General features: G+C 42.5%; 1 protein-coding gene and 1 pseudogene across 3 annotated transcripts in view; both read right to left on the reverse strand.

Annotated features, from left to right (window-relative positions):
* Positions 1-25,208, reverse strand: part of GNA12 (G protein subunit alpha 12) — a 99,725-nt gene that overhangs the window by 72,745 nt on the left and 1,772 nt on the right. The window contains exon 2 of one of the 3 annotated variants that reach the window (XM_073214957.1): positions 14,228-14,503. The exons of the other annotated variants lie outside the window; for them this stretch is intronic. The gene's annotated coding sequence lies outside the window, so the exon portion shown is untranslated. The remainder of the gene's footprint in view (positions 1-14,227; positions 14,504-25,208) is intronic. 3 annotated transcript variants of the gene reach the window in all.
* LOC108387096 (coiled-coil domain-containing protein 152 pseudogene) lies at positions 4,504-7,255 on the reverse strand (annotated as a pseudogene).

Consider the following 25,208-nt stretch of genomic DNA (forward strand, 5'->3'; position numbering starts at 1 on the left):
CTGTCCATTTCTTACAAAGCACCTTCCATTAAGAACCAGGTGAAAAGTTACATTTCACCTCCATTTAAAACCGAAGGAAATCTGACAATTAACACATAAAGCTCTGGCTACTTAGAGTGTGGAGGGAGCCTCCCAGAAAGTCTGCCTAGTAATGCGAGCCCACTAGTGCGTGAGGGGCAGTCAGACAGGTTCTCAAGTGCTAAACAGAACTGCATGTCAGACTATTCCTTAGTAATAGAAACCTGCAAACTATGCTAATCCTTTCGTTACTAATTCTAAGAAAAATCTATTTTCAGTTTTCAAGTAAGAAAACCTCCTTAAGGACCCACATCTGCTTTTCCTCAAAATTATGATAAATCATTCCGACAGTGTTTTTCTTAGCTTAAACATTCTTTTTCTTTCAAGCTGCTAAGAAAGACACTAAGAGAGTCTTTAGACCTTGGTAATTTGCTAAAACGGGCGACTCCATGCTCCTGTAATACGGTGATATGCAATTTCCCTGACTGTGCCCTACTGAAAGCCACCTGAATGCACAAGCAGTTATCATGAATTTCAAAGTCCATCTAGATAATGCGGGAGAGTATAGACAAATGAACACAGCACAAAACCTCTACCTTCAACAAATGATAAAGCTGGTAAAAAAGTACAGTTACTCAATATTTTTAAATGGGTTTAAGGATCAACACATTTATAAATTCAAAAGAGCTTAGTGACTTTTAAAACATCATTGCTTTATCCCCTATAATAAGAGGTTAGTTTATGTTTTGTTTTCTAGCTCTAAGATGAAACAAAGTTTAAAAATTATGAATATTACCAGCTTTGATGAAACTAAGCTCTTTCTTAGTAAGATGATTTTTTAAAATTTTTATTTAAAAGTAGATGATTACATGCCCACAATCAAATTCAATCCGGTACAAAAGGGTGCTCAGTGATGGCCTCCTGCCCCGGCTCCCCTGCTGCCTCACCCTCCTATTGCGGCAGGCAGCAGGGCCCAGTTGGTGACAGTTGCTGGAGGGCTTACTGACATCAGGCACACCCACTGTTTGGAGCAAGTGAAGCACACCTTGTATCAAGAGGCCTGCTGCACCCCAAGAGAAAGGGGCTGGGCAGAATGCCAGCCATTCAAGGTGAGTGCTAAGTGGGGGTAGCTCAAAAGGTGGGGCTGACAGCAGCAAGGAAATGGAGGTCACCCTCCAGTGGGAAGTGTGAGACTGCACTTGGAAAATGTAAACCCCACAATTAGTCAGAAGATTTTGAGATTGGGGGCTACAGCTGTGTCTGCCCCTCTACAAAGACTCCTCTGTGAGGGGGACAGAGATCAGGACACCCTGCCGTGCCAGGGCTGGGCGCTCACAACAGAGACAGACTCCAGCCCCCATCTGCTGTCCTGGCCCACGCAGGTAATGTGTCTTTAAGAATCCCAGTAAGCTGAATGAAAGGCAACTACAGACACCAAAATAAAGACCCCTCTCAACCTGGTCCAAGCTCACAAATAAAGTCAGAGTCACAAACTGAGACTTTTAGGCAATTTCTTTTGTGAGAAGAAAAAAGTCTGCTCAGGCAGGCATCACCTCAGTGAAGCTGTATCCAACAATCCTTTTTAAAATTAAAAGCACAGCCCCAACACAAAACTTCCTTTTCCTGCTTTTTTCATGGCTCACAATTTCACACAGTTTCAGGACTGAGGGGAACTCTAAGAGGGGCTGTGCCAAATCACCTTCCAGAGGTGAATTCCTTGTAAATAGCCCTATTGATACATGCCTATGTTTGGTTTGACATTCTGTTAGAAAGGGTTCCCTAACTGACCCCACAAATCCCATTAGCACCCTTCCTATGCTCTCCCATGGCATGCCACAAGCCTAAGCATAGTTCTTGGACCCATCTGCCACTTTATTTCCAGTGCCTAACAAATAGTATGTGGGTGACAAGAAAATCACTTCAATTCTGAGGCAGCCTGCTTGTCCCATTCAGTTCATCCACAACAGTCCCCAGGTGCCAGTGCTGTGCAGGTATGGAGGACAGGGCAGGGCCTGACAGGGGTGGGGAGGCCCAGCCCGTGAAGCCCACGAGCTAGGGGAGGAGGAACACAAAACCCACGTGGACAGAGAGAGAAGTGGGATAGCTGCAGTGCAGCCATAGGGTCCATGCTCTGAAGGGGATAATCAGTAAAGGGTGTCGTCATCCACAGGGCTGTCAGGGGAGGCTGCTAAGGTGACATGGAAGCCAGCCTTAAGGACAGGAGGGAGCCAGCCATGCAGTAGGTGGCAGGACAAGGCCCTGAGGTCAGCAGTTTTGAAAAACTGAGTAGGAGCTGGGGAGGCTGGGAGAGGAGAGGGGTCTGGAGGGTCCTGAGGCCTGGTGCGGGGCTGAAAGGCAGCCCAGGCTCCACGTGGGCTATTTGGGTTTTCCCTTGACTACCATTTGAAAATATTATAAATTACAGTTTAGAAATAGAAATTTAATGTTAACATGTCATTTTATCAAACTACCTTTGAAAGTTTACCAAAGTACTCAGAATCAAAGTACTCAGAATCTGCCTGTTTGGGAGCTCAGGTTTTGGAGTTATTAGTTTATTCATGTACAAAGGCACTTCCAGAGTTTTCCTCAGCTGGTCAAGAGGACAAGACAAGGGGAGATTCTACTGAGGTAGGCCCATCACCACAGGAATCAGGGTGGAGGAGAGACTTTAGGATGTTGTTTTTTTTACATTTGCTGGCAAATTCAAAGCTCTAGCATCACCTTTATTCAAAGGTGACCTTAGGCTTCACAGTCTGCAGAGCTGAGCTCTGGACAGCAGTCTATATATAATCCGGCCTGATCCGAGGGAAGACGCTGAGACCTCCAAGGGCCATGATGAACTGCCCCATCACAACATCGGGGAAGAGGGTGGGTGCTTTTCCCCCTGCCACCACCTTCCCTCCCTGGCTTTTATACTTCAGGGGAAGGTTTCTTCTGTCCTGACCACCCAGGGCCAGGTACTGGGCAACCAGCACCACCGTCCACCAGAAACATCCAACACTAAGCTGTTCGCCCTGCCTTGCCCGCTCCTTCCCATGCTTTCCTTTCTCTCCTTCTACCTCCTGACACCCTGGTGCTTCCCAGCGGCCAAGGGCAGGTAGCCCCGCATGGTGGGCATGGCTCCACGGGCGGGGGTGCCTCTGCATGGTGGGCACAGCCCTGCAGGCCAGGGGTCCGCTTCCAGGGATCTCTCCTTATAAAAACTCCTTACTTTGGGACAGCATTCTTGAGTTCTCGTGCATTACGTTCCTGATTAAAACAAATCCCAGTACCTCTCCATCACTTCTCTGCTCCTTCCTGTGGCACAGGCACCCAACAAGACCCAATAGTCTTCTCAAAGACTTACACAGTGAATTTCTCATTTATCTGAAATAAGAAACAGTTTTCGAGTTCACTGAACACCTTGCTAAGACTTTCCATGAGGAGCAGTATTTGACAACACTATATAACTGGCCCTGTAGGTCCACAGCTAAGCATGCACCCCAGGGAGGTTTTGGCCACTGTCCCTGCAGGCTGGAGGTGGATGCACAGCACTGCTGGTCACAGAGAAAATGGAGTTAAGACCTCACTGTCCATTTGTAGAGAATGCATTACAAAGCATGGTAACTAGTAATGGTGATGATTAAAATAACCAACTAGATCTGTATTACAAGCATGGACAGAATGCAAACATACTGCTGAGCAAACCAATTTTTAAAATGAAATATTCAAAATAACACCAATTTGTAAATTCTGAACAATACATTAAATATATATAATGATTATGAATATACATATAAGCAGTAAAAATATCAGAACACAGACTGGATACCTATCAAATTCATGGCAGTGGTTTTCCCTGGGGAGAAAGGCTGTAGCAGCAGAGAAACAATAAAAGTTAAGCTAACGTGATCTGAACTTAATGAGTCCAGGTACAAGTCCAGCCGGCATTACTCATTCACTTCTCAGAGCAACTATGAGACAGCTCCACGATCTCCATTTCACAGATGCAAAAACTGAGTCCAGCAAGATAAAAACAAAAGCCATTCCCACTGCTCCACCTAATGGAACAACCAGTGTGCAGGTCCGAGGGCTGTCTCCTGAGTGGCTTCCTTACTTTCCGTCTGGCCCATGCTTCCATCCCCCAGCCCTGTCCACATTCCCCACTTAGTACACAGGGTCATCTTTTTTTTTTTTTATGTTTTCCATTTTTTTCTTTATTTCTCAAAACAATATTATTTTTGTCTTTTTAATCTTACATGTTTAACTGATTAAACTTTGAAACAATTCTACTTTTTAAGATCCAGAAATACTTACACATGAATATTTTGCCATGACTACATTTTAAATATCCATTTTTACTCTAAAATCCATATCTTGATTTTTGCTATCACATATCAATGGAACCTTTATATCTTGTTTTCTTTATCTAGCATTGTATTGAATCTTTAAAATTTGAGATTGCCTGTCTTGAAAGCAGTAAGGGAAAAGATAAAAGAATGCTGACTATCTCTTGATTGCTTAGTAAGTATTTCCATAGTCAATGATGGTTCAATAGGTAAACTAAGTCCTAGAAACCTGAATTCTTTTATGGTAAATAGTGTTAAGCAAGAATGCAGTACACAGTTGGTCAAAGTGTGGATTTCTTTAAATAAACTCAATTAAAAATATATAAAGCTGTTTTTTTTCCCATTGTTATTTAGGCAGTATATTTTATTGACAATAGAAGTTGATTTTTTAGAAATTCACTTTTAAAGAAAATTCTGCTTTTAAAGAAATTAAACAGCAGTGGGTGAATATACTGCTATACTCAAAACCGTCTACACTTACGGTGAGGATCTTTGCCAACAGAGATGCGTTGCTCTAAGTCACGAATGGTATTACGAAGAACTGTAATCTCCTTGTCCTTTTCTTCTTGAAGATGTTGAAGCTTCCTTCTGTAGATACTCTGCGGCGAAACAGTAGAATCTGGATATGATTTTGATTTATTTTGAATTCTTGCTAGTTTGATATCAAACTCTAGCTGTAGTCTGATTATTTCATTTTGCTTTGCCTTTTCTTGAGTTCTTAACTTTGCATTTAACTCGGAAATTTCCACTTCTTTTTTCTCTATCAGTTCTTCATTTACTACAACTTTTTCCTGCATATCCTGGTAAAGTTTCCTTATTTCTTTCTTATATCCCCCCTCTTTGATTTTCATTTCAGTCATGAGTTTGGCAATATTATTCTTATATTCCTGATCATAAGATTTTTAACTTTTCTTTCATAACATCAGCATTTCTTTTTAACTGTTCATTTTCACCTTTCAAATTATGTTGATATTCAATGGTCTGTTGTAGCCCTTTTATCATACTATGAAGAGTACCACATTCTTCTTTAATAGAGATCTCCTTTGTTTGCATTACTTTTAATAAATTGTTAGTTTTTTCCAAATGCATATCCAATATACTATTCTTTCCACTGGTTTCTATCATTTTATTTTCTGTATGTGAGAAGTCATTTATAAGTTTGTCAAGATTCACACTGCTCATTTTTTTCATACATCCTTGGCTGCAATGACTCATGTCTGCTGTCACTCCCGGTTCTCCACAGTCTCCCTCACAGCCTCTCGGGGTGCCGGTATATCTGCCCCCACAGGGTCATCTTTTTGAAAACATAAGTCAGATCATTTCATGTCTCTGCTGAAAACTTTCCAGTAGTTTCCCGGTACACTTGGTTTTAAATGTGAAACCTTTAGGGTGCCTACAAGACTGCATAATCTTTGCATCCCTGCCACCCCAATCTCTGACCACTCTCTCCCTGCTGCTCCGCTCCAGCCCCACCGCGGGCCTTTCTGCAGTCTATCCAGCCCCCTGGCCCATCTCAGCCTCTGGGCTTCTGCAGTCACTGGTCCCTCTTCTGTGAAGCCGGTTTCCCCGGATGTCAGCATGGGTCGCTTTCTCTGCAGTTTCTGCCAGCTGCCTGATTTCCAGACCCGCCCCCACAAGTCAGTTACGGTCTCCTGGTTAACTGACCACTGTGGCCTCTTCCTTATAACCTTAAAAAGATGAAACTGCGGCCACATTTAATTAACACAGGCAAACTCCATGGGAATCGCTCACAGTCTACAAAAATGTTATCTAAGTAAAAGATGCTAACCAGTGATTTGTTGGTTAATACTCTGATTTTTATAGGCTTAAGAATTTTTGTGAAGATTCTCAGATCACAGATGTTCTATGAAGACAGGCTGAGAAATACAAGTGGGAGGTAAGATAACTGGGCTTTATTTCAGAGGCAAAACTCCTTCAAACAGTCGGGACCCACTGCTTCCTGTGGCGAGGGGCCCTAGACTTGGTGCTGCCCCTGTGGAAAAATAGTATGAACAACCCAAATGATGTCAGCCTCCACCTGACAGCAGAGAGAAACTAGACTCACCTGTCTTCAGTTACATGGAATAATGAATAGAAAACTGCTTCTATCAGCTTTGCACGAAACTCCCAAACAGTATGGATGACCCTACATAAGGAACAAGGCTTGCAACTTCCCACTAACTCCCTGACTGGCCCAAAGCAGAGCCCTTCACCTGTCACGCTCTTTTCTGAGCCCCCTGCTGCCCCTTAGCAGGGGGGCTACACAGCTCCAGGTGAGCTTTCTTCACAAGGCCACCAGCACAGGGTTAGTTACCAGGAAACACAAGGTTAGACTATCTTCCTGCTCAGCAGAATCCTGACCTTCATGTTATTAAAACATGAAAACTGTTTTGCTTATGAGATCATTAAAATTAAAATTTGGTTTTTGAGTTCTTTCAGACTTCTCTCCTCTAAAATTATTTATTCATATGTCCAACATTTATTTGAGTGCCTACCATGTGCTGGGACCATGCCAGGCCTTAGGGACACAAGGTGCATGAGACCAGGTCCCTGCACACCAACTGAGGGTTGACATTCTAGAGCTATGCACAAATGTAATATACATGTAAACAAACAAGATTCAGGTTAACACCAAAATTTCCTGACAAGTCTAGCTTAAAAATGTATTTGCTCAGCTTTCCTATTTTCTGTTTTTATAATTTTTTACTTGAATCTACAAATTCTGAAGCTGCTACTAGGACCTACTTTTCCTTTGTGATGATCTACTTGGTAGGTGTTTTTTGTCTCACCTCCGAGACTTCACTGGGACAAAATTCTCAGAATTCAAAGATAATCGTCCTGTCTGACCTAGCATCTGTAGTGTGCCCAGTGACCAGGAGTGGTAATTCTGAGATATGGGGGCCTTAGACCTGGCACACTCTTACCTCCCAAATCTATGAAGTATCTTCAGGGAGTCCCCTTCTGGAGCCCTAATAAAGACATAGACAGTGATTTGCAAAGGAGTCTAACAAAATTACCACCCTCAACTCCCCCAACCCCCAAGATGGTTTGCTGGAACCACTCCTAAAAGTGTAACTAAAAAGATGCTACGTGAATTTATCATCAGAGCCTCTCATGGCCATCCCCCGACCTCCCATTTATTGGAACTCAACAAGAGATTACAAACAGTAAGTCTTCTGGGAACACTACAGTTACCAACCATTACTATGGCCTTGAAAAAAGTAATTTTTGTTCTTAGTGACTATTCATACATTATCTGTAACCAAAAAAGTTGGGCTTGAGGTATGTGTGGCCCACTTTGTTGGTGGGGCCTTTTCCACACTTCCTGGGCCACCCGGTACAGAGCCAGCCCCACACACAGGGAAGTCCCCCCACTATGCACAGACACAGCTCAACCCAAGGGACCCGATTTTCTGTAGCTACACAGAGGCAAGAAGGAACTGCCTTGATAAAAAGGCCACTTATCTCACTGAAGTACTGACATCACTGTAAGAGAAAGCAGAGGGTGGGGGGGAATGGTAGCAATAGAGAATGTGACGAGGGAAAAATGAGAACTTTCAAGAAGTAGACATTCCTAGTCTTTCAATCATGCTAATAATAAACTCTGCAGATTTAGAAAAACAACATTGCCTTGGAAGAGGCCCAGTCGTTATTCAGAAGAATTAGAACAGTTCGTTCAATAAGTACTTAGGAAGAATTTGTTACAAGGTGGAGTCTAGAGAAAATCAAATGAAACCCTTAACTTCAAAGGATTTTGGATTCTAGTTGGCTAGATACACAAAATTAAAAAGAAAAAATTTTGAAAGTATTTTGTGGACATAATAAAGTACAAACTGTATGTTAGTATCTATAAAGTATAATGCAAATGAATGATCTTGGAACAAAGGACATGTAGTAAAACTACATAGGAAAAGAAAAACAAGCTGTTTTAAGTTTTCATAGTCTATAAAGTGATATATGTGCTTATGTAAGTGATCAGAAATAAGTCAGTCCCCTTTAGAGACCACTACTCATTATGCTTCAGTGGATGTCACCAGCCCTTCACCCATTTATTTCTTTATACTCAAAATTCAGACCTTAAAAGACTGCTTCCTCCTTTTCAGTTAAACATGTCACAAGCACGTTCCCATGTTTCAAAGACACAATTTTCAACCCTGGCACCTTCATGGCATTTCCAGGACCTTACCACTTCTCTTCCCAGAGCCCTGGACTCCCTGAAATGATGGCAGCCAGGACCCCTGTGAGTAAAAAATACTCTAATGGAACTCAGAGTGTCACCCACTTCTTATGCTGGCCCTGCTCCTATGCTTGGATGTAAGTTCTGGGAGGACAGGGGTTTGTTTTGCTTTTATCACTGAATGCATCCTAACACCCAATACACATCAGGGCTCAGTAAATATCAGTAGCTTAAATGACTTCCCACGGCTGTGCAGGACCTACACGCTATCATTTAACCAAGTTTCCCTATGCTGGAGTTAGGCTGTTAATATATGAATTCCACTGCAACTCATCCCCTTGCTAATCAGTGCGGCCTGAGGACCAGCAGTGGTGGAAACCTCCCCAAGGAGCTTAAAAGAAACGCGGGTCCCAGGACCCCCCCCAGACCCCTGGGTCTGAATCTGCATTTTCACCAGACTGCATGGGAAGGGCCTGGGCAGGGGCGGTAAGGATGCACCAGGTGTGTCGCTAAAGGGGGCGCCCTGCCTCTCTAAGGGCACCAAGAGCGGCCTCGCTCACGTTGTACACAAGCCTCGGAACCGCCTCTAACCAACAAACCACCCTCAAGAGGTCGCACCAATTTACACCCCAAGCCAGCCCGGGTTCCCACAGAATACAGACAGCATGCTCAAATTAGGGGTAACTATGGAGCTGTGGGGTACAGGAAGGGGGATGGCTGCCTGCTCTCATGCTCTGCCCTCCCTCCTGCCTCTGGCCAGTCTGAACCTGCTGGGTCAGCCCCCAGGACCCAGGGCCTCTCGGCGTCGGCATGGAGGGCTGGGAGACCCCCACCTGCCAGTGTGAGAGGACGCCTCTCCCTTGTACCCGAGTGGGTGTATGTTCACTTTACATGGTAATTTCAAGAAACCAAGAGTGAGGAAAGCATAGGGAAGGAATCTGGCACCGGACAGAAGGGAGCCACCCTAGCAGGGATGGGGGCGTGTCTGTGCCAACACACGGCCATCACAGGTCCTGGCTGGCTTAGAGGTTGTCTGATATGAAGGGACATGAAGAACCACTACAATTTCTACAGCAGTAAAATAGCCTTATGTGAAGCGTCTGAGAAGACTTCTGCCAGCAGTCACATAAAAGACATGGAGGAAGAAGTCTACAAAGGCATGCCCACAAATGGCTATTGTGGAAATACAGGCACAAAGTAATGGAGGCTGCTGAAAAGAGCAATGAAGTATTTTCATTCCAATTTTACATTCTCAACACTCTCTTAAATTAAAAAAAACCCCAAATCCTTTAAAACCTCTGGATATTTCCGATTCCTTGGCATCTGAGTGACAAATACCCTCATTAGCTCTCAAATATATATATATGAAGAGCATTATAAAAATATGATGAATTCTCACATAGGTTTGATTAAATAGGAAGAAGTGAAAGTCAAGAGGTCAAAAAGAAGAGTCTTAATCAAAAGAAGAACAAAACAAGTCTATGAAAAGATCCTCAATGTTACTGAGAAATGCAAATCAAAATCAAACCAGCTATAATAAAAAAGACAATAGTCAGTGTTGGTGAGGATGTGGAGAAACCGGAAGCCTCAAACATTGCTGGTAGGAATGTAAAATGATGCAGCCACTTTGGAAACAGTCCAGCAGTTCCTTAAAATAAACAGTATTACCATATGGTCCAGCAATCCCACTCCTGGATATAAACCCAAGAGAAACAAAATGTATGTCCACACATGAATCAACATTATTCATCAGACCCAAAAAGTAGAAATGTCCCAAATGTCCATCAACTGATAGATGGATATGCAAAATGTGGTATACCTCTAAAACGGAGTATTATTCAGCCATAAAAAGGAATGAAGAGCTGATACATGTTACAATGTAGATGGATCCTGTAAACATTACACTTAAGAGAATGAAAGACAAGTCACAAACTGGGAGGAAATCACTGCAAAACACATATCTGATAAAGGACTTGTATCCAAAATATACAAGGAACTCTTAAAACCGAACAAAAAATCAAACAACCCAAATAAGTGGGCAAAAGATCTGAACCTCACTGAAGATACACAGATGGCACATAAACATAAGAAAAGTACTCAATGTTGTATGTCATCAGGGAATTGCAAATTGAAACAGCTATACATTCACTAGAATACCAAAATCCACAACACTGACAACAGCAAATAACTGAGGAGGAGGTGTAGCAGCAGGAGCCCTCTCACTGCAGGTGGGAAGGCAGATGGCGTGGCGACCCTGGAAGACAGTTTGGTGGCTTTTTACAAAACTCTTACCATATAATCCAGCAACCATACTCCTTGGTATTTTTACCCAAATGAGCTGAAAACTTATGTCTACACAAAAGCCTGCACACAAGTGTTTATAGCAGCTTTGTACAAAATTGCCAAAACTTGAAAGCAATCAAGATATTCAATAAGTAAGTGGACAAACAAACTGTGGTCCATCCAGACAATGGAACATTATTTGGCACTAAAAGAAAGTGAGTTATCAAGCCATGAAAAGACATGGAGGAACCTGAAATGCATATGACTAAGTGAAAAGCCAGTCTGAACAGGCTACATACTATAATGATCCCAACTCTGACATTGTAGAAAAGGCAAAACTATGGAGAGAGTGAAAGATCAGGGCTTGCCAGGAGCTGGCGGGGGAGGGATGAATAGGTGGGGCACAAAGGATTTTTAGGGCAGTGAAACTATTCTGTATGGCACTGTAATGGTGGATATATTGGTCAAAACCCACAGAACTGTGCAACACCAAAAGCGAATCCAAATGTAAGCTATGGACTTCAGTTAATAATTATATATTAATACCGGTTCATCAATGTAACAATGTACCATACTAATGCAAGATGTTAGTAAAAGACAAACTTTGGGGTAGATTGAGGATGGAGTATATGGTAACTGTTTTTTGCTCAGTTTTTCTGTAAACCTAACACTGTTCTTAAAAAAATAAAGCTTATTAAAAAAAAATGCTAAGTGAAAGAAGCTAGATATAAAATAGTACATATTGTATGATTCCATTTAAATGAACTATCCAGAATAGTTCTGTAAATTCAGAGATAGAACACAGATGAGTGGTTGCTGGGAGTAGGGGTACCAGGGGGTGACTGCTTAATGAGTGTGGGTCTTTTATATGTTAATACTTCACAGTACTTTAATATTAATACTTCAACTGCCCCAAACATATTTTTTTTCAGAAGTTTGTTACTACCATACATTTATTCATCATGAAAACCTCAGAATCATTCTGTCAAGTTCCAAAAAAATAAGAAATAAATTGGGATTTGACTGGTATTGTGTCCAATTCATAAACTGGCCTTTTTCCAGTATCATGAATTCCTACTTACAAAAATAGTCTACTCTTTCTAGTCTTTTTATGTTTTTCAGAAAAGTGTTATGGCTTTCATCATATAGGTTTTACTTACTTCTTGCTTATTTCTAGGTATTTTACCCTACTTGTTCCTGTTACCAATGGGATTATGTTTCTGTTGTAGGAAAGCATGCAGATACATGTTCATACACAAACATTTACTTTGTATCCAGCCACTCCTGGAACTGTTTTTAATTCCAGTAACTTTTTGGATGACATCTTGGGTTTTCTACTTATAATGTTAATTTTGTCCCCTCCTTTCTCGTAGATATGTCTGGTTTTTTTTTTCTTTTTCTTTTACTTAATTGACTAGAATCCCCAGAACATCACTGAATTACTATATTAGTAGTTGGCAACCTTAACTTGTTCTGGTCTGAAATAATATGTTCCCTGTGCAGGGAATAACCTTTCCTCAAGTCAGCACACCTGCTGGCACTCCTACAAGGCATTTGTGACACTGTCTACCACAGTACTAAATGGTTTCCCCTCTTGGATCACGGCATTGACACAAAACAGGTTAGATGACAGGACCGATGTCAAACTATTTGGGAAAAAAGCTCAATCGAGGAAACAATCACCTATCAGTTATAAAAATAATACAAAAGAAAATAACTACCCATATAAACAATAACATATTGCTAAGTAACTATAGAAAATGAGTTTTATTAGAAGGGCTAATTCAAGATTTAAGTCTTAATCTATTTCAAAAGCACTTATATTTTAAATATTCTTCTTATACCCAGTGACTTTTTTAAATGTTACGACTTTTTAAAAATTAGTGAAAAGCTAGAAGAAAAAGCATTTTACTTTGTTGGAAGACTCTTAATTTGTATCAGATTTAGGAAAGAGCTCAGGCAATTTGGCAGCTCTTTTCTTCAAGTCACCAAAAATTAAGAAACAAGACAAGTTTCCTATTTAAAAAAATGCTGAAGATGCTGTGGCTTCTTTGGCAAATATTTACGCATTCTGAAAATATTCAAGATTACAAAAATTCTAAAGCAAGATTCAAACCACAAAGTAAAACGCCTACAATTCGAAATGAACACATCTCAGTAACTGCAGAAGAGTTACCATAGGGAAAAAAGTCTTTAAATAATTACTACTGAATCGTTAGATTCCTAAGGATACACACAATAATTACTATTATGAAGGTAGTCTCTAAAATAATGTTTACTGTAGAAAATACATTTTAAAAAATTCATAATTGTTTCATAGAAATAGATATTTGGTATTTGTTCTTCTGATTTTTTTCTAGGTATGGCTACATGTATTTTTACAACAGGATCATAGTACATGAACGATTTGTAGTGTGTGAGAGTGTGTGCTTCCCTCTGAGCTCTGCACGGTAACCTGCGTGATAGTCAGTTGTGGTTATATGCACCTGTACACATTATTACACTGGGCTAGAGTTCCTAAATCCTCTACTGCTGTCAGAGTACAGGGAAAGCCATAAACTTGCTGGAGACGTTCTCACCACTTAAGCAAAACTCCCATTTTAAAAAAAGCTGAGCCTAAGTAAATCCACACTACCTGCTGCCCCCAGGCCCCACCAGGCAGCCCTGGCGATGCACCTCAGCTGAAACGTGGCCCGCCTCGCCTTTTTCCAGTCACTGGGAGGCTGCCATAGTCCACAATTGAGGTAATTCCACGAGAGGGGGTCTGAAAGCTGTAAAGCCACACACCCGCCAAGTAGTCATTATTGCAGGTGCCCCCCGAGTGCTCTTCCACGACGGGCGGGCACAGGGTTAAAGACCAGGGAAAAAAAACAGGGAAGCTATTCCTGCTCTTGAGGACCTCAGGTCAGCAGGTGACAAAAGAAAATATGCTCCCTTCTGCCCTGAGTACCTTAAAAGGCCTGCTCACTGCAGTGGATACCAAGGTGACCCAGCGATGGGCCAAAAACACAGTTTATCAGAGCTGAGAGAACACAGCAGTCTCATCAGCAGAGACACCTCCACCTCCATCTGCGGGCATAGGTGAGACGTGGAGTTCAGGCATATGTGTCCACACACACACCAAAGTGCCTGGCTGTATCTCCAACTCCTGACTACAACATGGGGGAGATCCCTGGTGCGTCAGCCTGGACACGTCCCCACATCATGACTAACTTCCCATTCCGTTTCTTCCTGTTTTTGACTTATTTATGAGATCTATAGTAGTGTTATCTCGTTATCTCATTCATTTTGCAATTTCCCTTTTTTTCCTCATTTTATTATCAGATCCTTGAGCTCTGGTTTTATACAATCTGTATGCTTATTATTATTACTGTAAAACATAAACCACTCCTGGGGAATATACTTTTGTGCCATGGTTTACCTTTCCTTCTGGACTCAGTTTTCCATCTGTCTTTCACATGCCATTCCCCAGCCCCATCTTTTGGATATAGTGCTTGAACTGGAGAGTGGCCTTGCCATTTCTTTTCGGGGGTCCCACGCTTAACTCTCGGCCAACCTAGTCACGTCAGAAGGCCTGGAGCCAATGTCCCTTCAGCCAGTGTCCCTGGAGCCAGTGTCCCTGGTAGCATTTCCATCTTATTTGTCTTCCCAGATCAGAGCTAGAGTTTGATGGGCAGAGGCTGCTGTCAATCTCTGGCTGAGGGAACAGAGAGGAAGGAAGTTAAAGCCTTGCCTGGGGCCAAGCAGGTTTCTTCTGAAAGGCTGGTAAATGTCCTACCCCTCAAGTTCACTCCCCAGAGCTGAGCTGCGCTGTGCTGTGCAGATGGCACACTCGGGGATCAGCTAGTCCCTCTGCTTCAGAGCGCTTTCCCCTAATTCTGCCCAGGGCTCCCCTCTAGACCCTGGGTCTGCTTCTCCCCAACCTGGGGGACTAGTGAGAAGGTATAGGATGTACTGACTCACTTCTTCCCTCAAAAGTACTTTTAAGGGGTGGGGCTGAGGTCAAGAGATGCACTACACAGCCCTAGGACCTTCTCTTTTGGCCCTTAGCCAGAGTGTTTTTGAAAAATAAGGTTTGACCATGTAAAACTTAAACTGCCTTTTCTGTAGGTCAAGTGGGTCAAGTATCAGGATTTCATATGCTCAGCCCCTAAGTGTAGAAGTGCTCCTGTTCCTTCCTGAATTACATCTAGTGAATTTTAATATTCACATGTAAGATTTTTAAAAATATGTATAAATGTATGTGCCCACTCCACTGGGTCATGGGAGAAGGTTCTCTGACCCTGCTCCATCCTAACATGTTTCCCCAGACTGAGCTCATAAAAGTGAAAACCAAGGCAATCCTCTGCTTAAAATTCTTTAATGGCTTCCCACTGCTGCCAGTTACCTTGACCGTGGAGGCCCTGCCAGGTCTGACCCAGGTGCCCTCCCCACCTCCCCATCTCATTTCCACAGAGCTTTCTTTCAGTTCCTCTGCCTGGACTTTTTCTTCCAGCCCAGCAGAGCTGGTGCCGTCTCATCCCTCAGGCCTCTGTTTGCTTCAGCTGCAAGTTATGGGACATCCAACCGGAAACAGGCTGTGCTACAAGGATGTACTGTGGGCCAGCGGCAGCTCTCCCCGCACAGGTAGGGAAAACCCTTCTGTTCTCGGTCATAGTGCTTGGATTTTGAGTTGCTCCACGGAACACCAGTCAAGTGGGTCCAGGCATTTCAGAGTCACTGTTAACAACTCAAGTCCCAGGAAGCACTTTTAGTGCGGTGAGGGGCAGCCACAGTGAGCTCCCCGATGTGAGAGCTGCTGCCGCCAAGGCCAGGGCCGTGAAAGAGGCCTCGCCTTGCGTGGGAGGGTTAGAAGGCCCAGCAACTCCAAGATTCTGTCAAAACTCTTAGAATTTCCCATAAACGGGTAAGCACAGCCGGCCTTCTTGATTAGTTCTGTGCTGCATCAGAAAATAGAAGAAGATGGCTTCCTTCAGATACAATCACACTGATTTCTGAAATATCAGGTTGCTGGTTCCACATATCACAGAAAAAGAAATGGAGTTTGGATGTCAAGAGAGGGTTCTAGCCGAGCAGGTGACTCCAGGCAAATGTGTATTCAGTGAGTCTTGATTTTTCTTCTTCCACTCCCGGGTCGAGTATCAGTTTGGAAATTAAAACAGGAGTCAGACAGATATGTGGACACCAAAATACTGGCTTTCTTTCTAAACAAGCCGTTTAGGAGAGGGTGGTTATTGATCTGCACCAAGTACTACGTCTGTTCACAAGCCCAGCCGGACCAGTGCAGAGACAAGGTGGGCAGCTCCCTGTGGGCAGGGTGATGGCAGTGTGAAGGGGACCCCCAGGGCTCTGAGCACCCATGCTCATTTCCTTCTCCAAGGCCCACCAGGCAAGCAGCCACCCCTTCTCCCACGAGCACCGGGCCAGAGAGGGCAAGAGTCATCCTACAGCTGAAAGCCATGGTTGTGGGGAGAGGAGGCTGGAAAAGTGCAAATCCCTCCCACTGGATGAAGCCCCAGTCCACCCTTGTGGGGTTACTGAGACCAAATGAGACAACAGGGAGGGTGCTTCAGACACAAAAACACAAGCTCCCATACAAAGAAAAGGCACTATTCCTTCCAGGTGGATCTGATCTTCGCAGCTTCTGCAGCATCTCGCACAGAAACACACACTGAGTATTTGCTGGCTTGGCTTCCCAAGACGATTACTATTAATGAGACATCTGTTTTGACTAGTATGTTCTGGTAGTCCTGGTATGTTTGTTTGGAAACACAAGCTCATTACTTTAGAATTGTACCAAATTTGTGCTGATATTTCTATTAGGCAGTTCTCTATTTCTCAATTCTGACCAGCGAATCTCTCACCGTTTCTCCTCCTTGTCCACATCACACTTAACAAAGTCTTCAAACTCTATCTACCTACTAAGCAAGTCAGCAGAATCCCAGGGAGAAACATTTCCTTTCCCCATCCTAAAACTAAAATTATGGAACTTCATTTCCTTAAAAAAAAAAAACACTTATGTGGACACAAAAACTTGAACAGTTTTGGATCATTCATCTCATGAGTACCAACAACTATAGATACAGAAGTAAACTGAGCATCAGTAGAAAACACAGATTAAAAAATCTTGCTAACAAGAGTTATAAAAACCCCAGAACAAAACTCTGAGGTAGCTAGCCTCTTGCCTGTGTAGGAGAGTGAGGTGCAGCTTTAAATAATTACTCCCTCTCCTTCCCCATAAGTGTCAAGTCTTTTGCTTGAGCACTGCGTACCTTGTCTACAAAGATGATCACAATTTTACCCCGAAAGCGAATGTGATCTGCATCACACGGTGTCCCATCAGGACCGTGGCACATGCTCCCTGGGCCAGGGCTGAGCCCTGAACTGTTTTGTTCCGAGTTTCCTGGCAGTCTGAATCACCGATTGGGTCCCAGCGTATTTGTCACTGCACCACCCCAGTTGAATGTCATCATACATCCTGGAGGCAGACTTGATGGCTTCCGTTGCGAGGTCAGGGCTCCCTGTCCCTCCAGTGACTTAACCAGCTGTGTCCTCTCTCCTGTCCTGCCCTGTGCCTCCTGTCCCCAGAGAAGCCACACAGGCTGACAGGCACCATGAAAGGAGGGCTCCTCACTGCACGCCTTCCACTCACTGCCACGCACACACATAGCCAAGAGCTGGCTCTGCATGATGGGAGACTTTCCTGTGGTCACATCTAGCCTGCCCTGCCCGGACCCACAGGAAACCTCCATGTAACTGCCCCAGACAGGCACTAAAGGGCTGGGGGAACCCACGCCTGGCACAATCATGGGACATTCAACTACATAACTGTGATGTTAACACTGCACGAGGAAGACTGACCAAATGCTCCCTTGGCTTAGAGTTTCTGCTCAACTCAGTTTAAGCACTTATTTGACTGCCTAAGACGTGGTTCACGAGTAATCCATTAAGGTCAGTCTTTCCTGCTGAGTCTCATGGAACAGGGCCACTGACGTACCTGGTGCTGTGGGCTTTTGGCTAGATGGTAAAACAGAGGTCCAGGTCCAGAGGGAGGTGCTGTCTGCTTGTCTTTCTCTCCTTAAGAAAGCAGGGATCAGGGACACCCTCCACCCCCTGGCATTCTGAACAAGGGCAGTGCGGCTCTCCAGCTTTCTATCCACTTGCAAATACTCCCAAGAGCGAGCACTGTTCCTTTTCTGTCCTGGGGATGCTGTACTTCCAAAGCACCCGTTCCCAACAGACTCAGAGCAGCATACCAGTGCAGAAGCAGTGGCTTCCTCAACCCATACACCAACGCAGAATGCAAGTGGTGGCGTCCATTCCGTAAACCAAGGCCCCTGGACCTACCTGAACCCTTATCTTAATGAGGGACAAATATCTCAATGGAAAAAGAATCATTAAAAAAAAATTAATCTATCACATTGCCAGCAACTATTCATATTTCGTTCACTCTCTAAAAGGGCAGTCAGTAAAAACTAAGCAGCAGCTTCGTCCAACTGCAGAAGACTCTATTGCTATTGTTCAAATACAAACCATAACAGCCATAACACGAAATAAAGAGCCTGTCTTAAAGGGTGGCACTGTCCTTCAGGTGACCCAAGTCACACACCAGGACATTACACAACGTTAGCCTCTTTGGTTTGAAGTTAATCATATAATTATATCTCTAGATAAGCCTTAAGCTTAAATCTTTAGCTCCGTTTAAAACAAGTACGATCCATGTCCCCAGTCCCAACTATGTAATAACAGAAAATAATTATGAGCTGTTCAGATCTGGCAATTTAGCATCAAGCATGGCTAAACTACAAACTTCACATGACAGATGCAAGAAGGTCAAAACTATCCCCCTGGAATAAACAACACATCAACCTGAAGCTGGAGGGGAAGCCCACTCAGCCAGGTGCTCTGAACCCCCAGTGATGGCCAGAGGGGGCGCTCTGGATATTTTTTTAACCAATGGAAAAGATGTTTCTGTTCTTGTTTTTTGGTATCATTAAAAGCCCACCCATGTGTGTCCAAGTGTAAAAGTAAACTTGTTACTGAAATGCGATTAGCCACAAAGCAACAGAAACCCAACAGTTCTCCCAGGCCCCAGAAACACGTTTTCGCTTGTGCTCATACACAAGCCCACCGTGGAATCTGAACCCAAAAGACAAAGACTGCAGGCCAGGAGTTCCAAAGTGCTTAAAATACAGCACTGGAGACTTCTTTAAAGTCCTAGTCACCTTAGCAAAAAGTCAGTGCGACACAGGAAACAATTCTTTTAAGAAAAAATCATAATTCACAAAAATTTAACATATTAGATACTCTACTGCAAACATTCTTAAGCTGCAATCCACAGAGCATCAACAGGCCCACATGGGGATTTAGGAATGGCCATGGAACTCCTAGGAGCCACACGTATGTGATTCTTCTCAGGAGGAGCCACAGCTTTCAGCTGCAGGGTCTCTAGCTAGCCACCACATAACGACCATTCCTTTGCACCAGAAATTTCCATCTACTCCTACAGTCATCTTTAATACCTTTACCTATCAGAAATCTGTCTTTACTGACAAATGTCTGGCACTGAGATGGTGTCACTGGTGTGTGTTCTCCATCTGCTGAAATGCTATAGAGCCCTCAAAGGCTGGCTCAAACCTCCCTTCCTTATAGGCTTTTCCAGACACTTCAGGCAGAATTCATCTTCCCTTTCCTCCACTGAACCTCCTGACTACTTTCACAATGACATTTACCATGGGACACGTTCAGCCTCTACATGAAAATTACTAGTGCAAGACCTTACAGCTAAACACACTCTGGACAGAATACGACAAGCAAGCACAGGAAAGAAGGTGGAAAGAAGAGGCAGGCTGCCTGGGCCCTTGGGACCTGAGGAATGGCTAGGAGGTGTCCCTACTGCCTCCTACCTGTCCGGGACCCTCCATACAGAACAGCCAACAGCATGGACGGAAAGAGCTCCAAGAAAAGCTTGGTCCCCCTAGCTGAGATCTGGGAAAAGGCTGGTCTTACAAGAGAAACCATTTTTGGGCAACGCCCACCTTATTTCAGTCAAATATAAACAGAAACTGTATCTTGCCCTTGGAACTTTCAGCAGGATTGGAAGGGAAGCCCATCTTCCACCTTCTCTTCCTGCCCCAGGAAACCAGGTGGCCTGTTCCAAATGGCCCACCAAGTATTGTTAGGAGGGCCAAGAAAGGATCTCATCTCTCACCCCCTAGGAACTCAGGAGGTTCTCTGATTCTTTGACAGGGGCAGCATCAGTGGGGAGCTGAGCCTCCAGCCTCACCCAGTCCCAGCTGGCAGGAGCGGGTGGCGCTGGGCTGGCTGTCACTCTGCTGCCCCCTCCCCTCCCTGATAGCAACTCCACTCAACAAGGCAACAGTCTCAGGAACCTGGAGGTCAGTAACAAGAGCTCATGATCCTGTCACCAGAGTCGGAGGAGGAGAGGGGAAAGAGTGGGTCTCAAGGTGGGTCTGAAGAAACAGGGGAGGGAAACTTTCCAATTTTGGCAAAAGATAGAAATGTATAGATTCAAGAAGCTGAGCAAACCTCAAATATAGTAAACTGAAAGAAAGCTACATTAAGACAAATCATAATTAAACTCTGGAAACTAAAGACAAAGGAAAAACCTTAGCTGAGAAACACGACACACACTTCCAGGGCAACAGTTATCTGAACGACAGCTGATTTCTCATCAAAAACCAGGGAGGCCAGAAGAATGGGCCACATTTTTCAAGTACTAATAGAACAGAAGTGTCAACTGTGAATTCTATAGCTGGTGAAGATATCCTTCAAGAATGAAGGGGAAAAAAAGCATTCTTGCATGAAGGGAAACTGAAAGAAATTGTGATAAGTGAACTGCCCCTTGAAGAATGGCTAAACGAGTTTCTCCAAACTGAAAGGAGAGGGCTTAGGACTTGGGGAAGCAAAGACCATAAGAATAGGTAAAAACAGAGGTAAGTTTCTTAAATCGTATTTGTTGCTTAATGTAAAACCATCCCAGGAGGTACTCAAGGTATGATAACAAATTCTAAGACATTTATACTTAAAAAAGTAGGCATGACAAAGGGCTCTAGTTGGAATAAAGTTTCCACAGTTCATTTACTGAAACCATAAACTGGGATAAAGGATTCATGTATATTGTAAACCCAGAGCAAACACCAAGAAAACAGTACACAGCTTTCATTGATATATTCAAAAACCAATCCCCAAATAATCAAGATGGAATCTTACACGTTTAAATAACCCACAGGAAAATAAACAGAAGAATCAAACAAACAAAAGAATAAAGTGGAAGGCTTATGCCATAACATATTAATTACCTTACCTTAAATATGATGTAGCACATGCTGGCTATAAGAAACTCACTTCAAAACAACAACATGGGTAGGTTAAAAGGAAAACATGTAACTCTTAAGTTTTCATTAAAAAAAAAAAGGAGTAGACTATATTAAAATACATGACAAAGTAGACTTCAAAGTAAAGAAAATGACCAGAGACAGAAACATTACAAAATGACAGAAGGATCAAACCACCAGGAAATGTTTACATACCACACAACAAAGCCTCAAAATACATGGAAGTGAAAACTGACAGACTTAAAAGGACAAATAGACAAATCCACGCTTACAGTTGGAGATGTCAACACCTTACTCTCAGCAACCCAAAGAACCACTGAACAGAAAATCAGCAAGGACACAGAAGAACCCACCACCAACAACCAACAGGGTCTAACTGGCACATGCAGACAACCCCACCAAACAGAACACACGTTTTTTTCCAAGTGCCCATGAACATTCACCCACAGAGATGGAGCCTGAGCCTTAAAACAAACCTCAACAAATTTAAAAGAATCGAAATCATACAAAATATGTTTTCTGACCATTCTTCATCATTTATGGAGTCACAGAAATCAATTAATGGGCAAATCTCTAAACTGTTGGAAACCACAACACCACAACACACTTCTAAATAATCCATGGATCAAAAAATTTTCTCAAAAGAACACACATAAAACTCAGTAAGAATTAAAATACAAGATATCAAAATATGTGGACACAGCTAAAGAGGTGCTGAGGGGGAAATCTGTAGCAGTTAAAATGCTTACATTGGAAGAGAGGAAAGGTCTTAAGCCTCTACCTTAAAAAACTAGGAAAAAAGAGAAAAATAAATCCAAAGCAGAAGAAAGGAAATAATAAAGAGCAGAAATAAGTGAAATTGAAAATTGGAAAACCATAAAGACAAATCAATGAAAGAGAAAGTTGGTTCTTCAAGGAAAAAAATCAGTAAAAGTGAAATCTCTCTAGGAATACAGCAAAAATTAAAAGAAGACAAATGATCAATTTCAGGAAAGAAACGAAAGAAAGATATGCCTCCTCACCACTCTTATTCAACATAATGCTGGAAGCTTTAGCCACTGCAGTAAGGCAAGAAAAAGAAATAAAAGGCATACCTACTGGGAAAGAAGAGATAAATTTGTTCTGATCTGCAGGTAACAGGATGATCTATGTAGAAAACCCCAAGGAATCTACAGGAAAGATCTTAGAACCAGTAAGTATATTCAGCAAGGACACAGGACACAAGATCAAGACAGAAAAATCAATCACATTGCTCTATACGAATAAGTGTGTGAAAACGTAATAAAAACACAGTATCATCTACAATTGCTCTAAAGATAAGGAGATACTTAAGTATAACCTTAACAAAACACATACAGGATCTGTATGCTTAGAACTGCAAAAATGCTGATGAAAGAAATCAAAGATCAAAACAAATGAAGACAAACCATGTTCAAAAATTGGAAGATGCAACATGCTAGAGATGTCATTTCTCCCCAAAGTCATCTACAGGCTTAAAACAATTGCTATCAAAACCCTAGCAAGGTTCTTTCAAAGAGAGACATAGACAAACTTACTCTGAGACTTGCATGGAAAGGTACAAGTACTAGAATAGCTAAAACAATCTTGAAAAAGAAAAACAAAGTGGGAGAAATAACTCTCTGGTATTAAGGCCTACTACCTAGCTACAGTAGTCAGCACAGTGTGATACTGGCATAAGGAGAGACTTTCAAATCAGTGGAACAGGACAGAGAGCCCAGAAGTACACCCACACAAAAATCTGGGCCAACAGATTTTTGACAGAAGTGCAAAAGCAACGCAATAGAAAGATAAGTCTTTGCAACAAACGGTGCTGGAACAATTGGACATCCACAGGCACAACACAGCAAAAACCACGAATCTTGACCTAAACTTCCCATGTTACACAAAAATTAACTCAAAATGAATCAGGAGCTTAAATAAAATGTAAAAGTGTAAAACTTTTAGAAAAAAAAGAGAAAATCTTTGGGGTCCAGGGCTAGGCAAAGAGTTCTTAGACTTGACACCAAAAGCATTATCTATAAAGGGAAAAACTGATAATGTGGACTTCATCGAAATTAAAAATGTTTGCTCTGTGAAGATCTTATTAAGAGCATGAAAGGAAAATCTACAGACTGGGAGAAAATTCTCACAAACCAAATATTCAACAAAGGACTAGTATCTAGAATGTATAAAGAACTCTCAAAACATTCACCAACAATAAAAATAAGCAGTGAAAAACAAGCAAGCTAAATTAGAAAATGGGTAAAAAATATGTAGATATATTTCACCGAATACATTAGTGGCAAATAAGCAGATGAAAAGACGTTCAACATCATTAGCCATCAAGGAAATCACATTAAAACCACAATGAGATGCCACACTGCACACCTATCAGAATGGCTGAAATAAAAAACAGGGGCAATGCCAGAGGCTGGTAAGGACGCAGAGAAGCTGGATCACCCATACACTGGTGGCTGGAAGGTAAAATGCTACAGCCACTCTGGAAACAGTCTGGCAGTTTCTTATAAAACTATACATGCAGCTGCCATACAACTGAGTAATTGCACTCCTGAGCATTTATCCCACATATGTGAAAATGCCCGTGTGTACAAAGACATGTACATGAATGTTCACAGAGGATTTATTCACATTAGACAGAAACTGGAAACAACCCAGAAACTTTCAGCAGGTGGATGGTTAAATGGTATACTGTGGTAAATCCATCCCATGGCTACTACTCAGCAACCACAAGGAATGGACTGTTGATTACTGATACACCCAACAACCTGGGTGAATCTCCAGGGAATTAAGCGAAGTGAAAAAAGCCAATTCCAAGAAGTCACATTTTGCATGATTCCATTTTTACAATATTCTTGAAATGAAAAATGTTATAGAACTGAAGAACAGATTAGTCATTGCCAGGGTCAGGGAGGAGAGCAAAAGAGAGGGGGTGGCTATCCAAGGCAACAGGTGGTATCCTGACAGAGATGGGAACGCTCTGTACCTTGACTTCCTCAATGTCAGTATCCTGGTTGTGATGCTGTTGTACAGTTTTGCAAGATGTTACCACGCAGGGTAATCGGTAGTGGGTATATGGGCTCTCTGTTATTTTTAACAACTGCACAAGACTCCACAATTATCTCAAAATTAAAGCTTAAAAAAAAAGACCAGGTTTGGTGCCCAGCTCTGCCACCTGCTTATCAGGTAGCTGACCTTGAGCAGGTTTTAAACTCTCTATCCTCAAGTTCCTCACTGGCTAAATGGGACCATACCATCTGAAGCATTATGAACATTAAATGCCATATGTGAAAGGACCTAGCTATACGAATGGCATATAGCTGGTACTTTAAAAATCACCTGTTGACACTGAATCTGTACGCAGACACAATGATTCTGCACAGTATTGTTCTAGTTAAGGCACTACAGAGCAATTTATTTTAAAAGTCTCTTCCCAAAGTGATAGGCCTAAAAATGGTGCCAGGGTGGAGGGAGGAGTTTTGGGTTTAAACTGGAAAATGAATTTCTAATGTCTAGTTACTGAAATGGTCACAACAGATACAGTAAATTTAAAGTGAACCACAGTCAGTGAAAAAAAAAGTTGGGAAAGAAAATAGGATACTGGTTAACAAATTTCGTTTCTATTGATAAGGAAGCCAGTAAAAGTGATTGTTTTATGTGCACTGGGAAGAAGTTAAGGCTGAGTTTTCTAAAACATTCAATACACTGATTATATTTAAGATTCTGTGCTTCTAAATGATCTCTGCCACCCGAGTTGAAATAAACTGGGAAACAGCCAAACCTTTATGCTCTTCTACCTGCCTGGTTCGGAGGTCCAGAAAAGCAGCAAAAATACACTCTGAACAGACAATGAAATGCACTTTACCCCAGAAGATGAGGGGAATTTTAAACACCAGTTGATCTCCTGAATCACACTGGGCACCTTAGCCTTAAAGTCCTGGGCCAGAGGTCTTACTCAGAGAGGCTTTTGAAAGAGGTGAAAAGAAAAGGGAGTGTTTTATCATTCAAATTATTCTCTTCCCCGCC

The sequence above is a fragment of the Manis javanica genome, chromosome 10 (genome assembly GCF_040802235.1).
Source record: "Manis javanica isolate MJ-LG chromosome 10, MJ_LKY, whole genome shotgun sequence".
Lineage (NCBI taxonomy): Eukaryota > Metazoa > Chordata > Mammalia > Pholidota > Manidae > Manis > Manis javanica.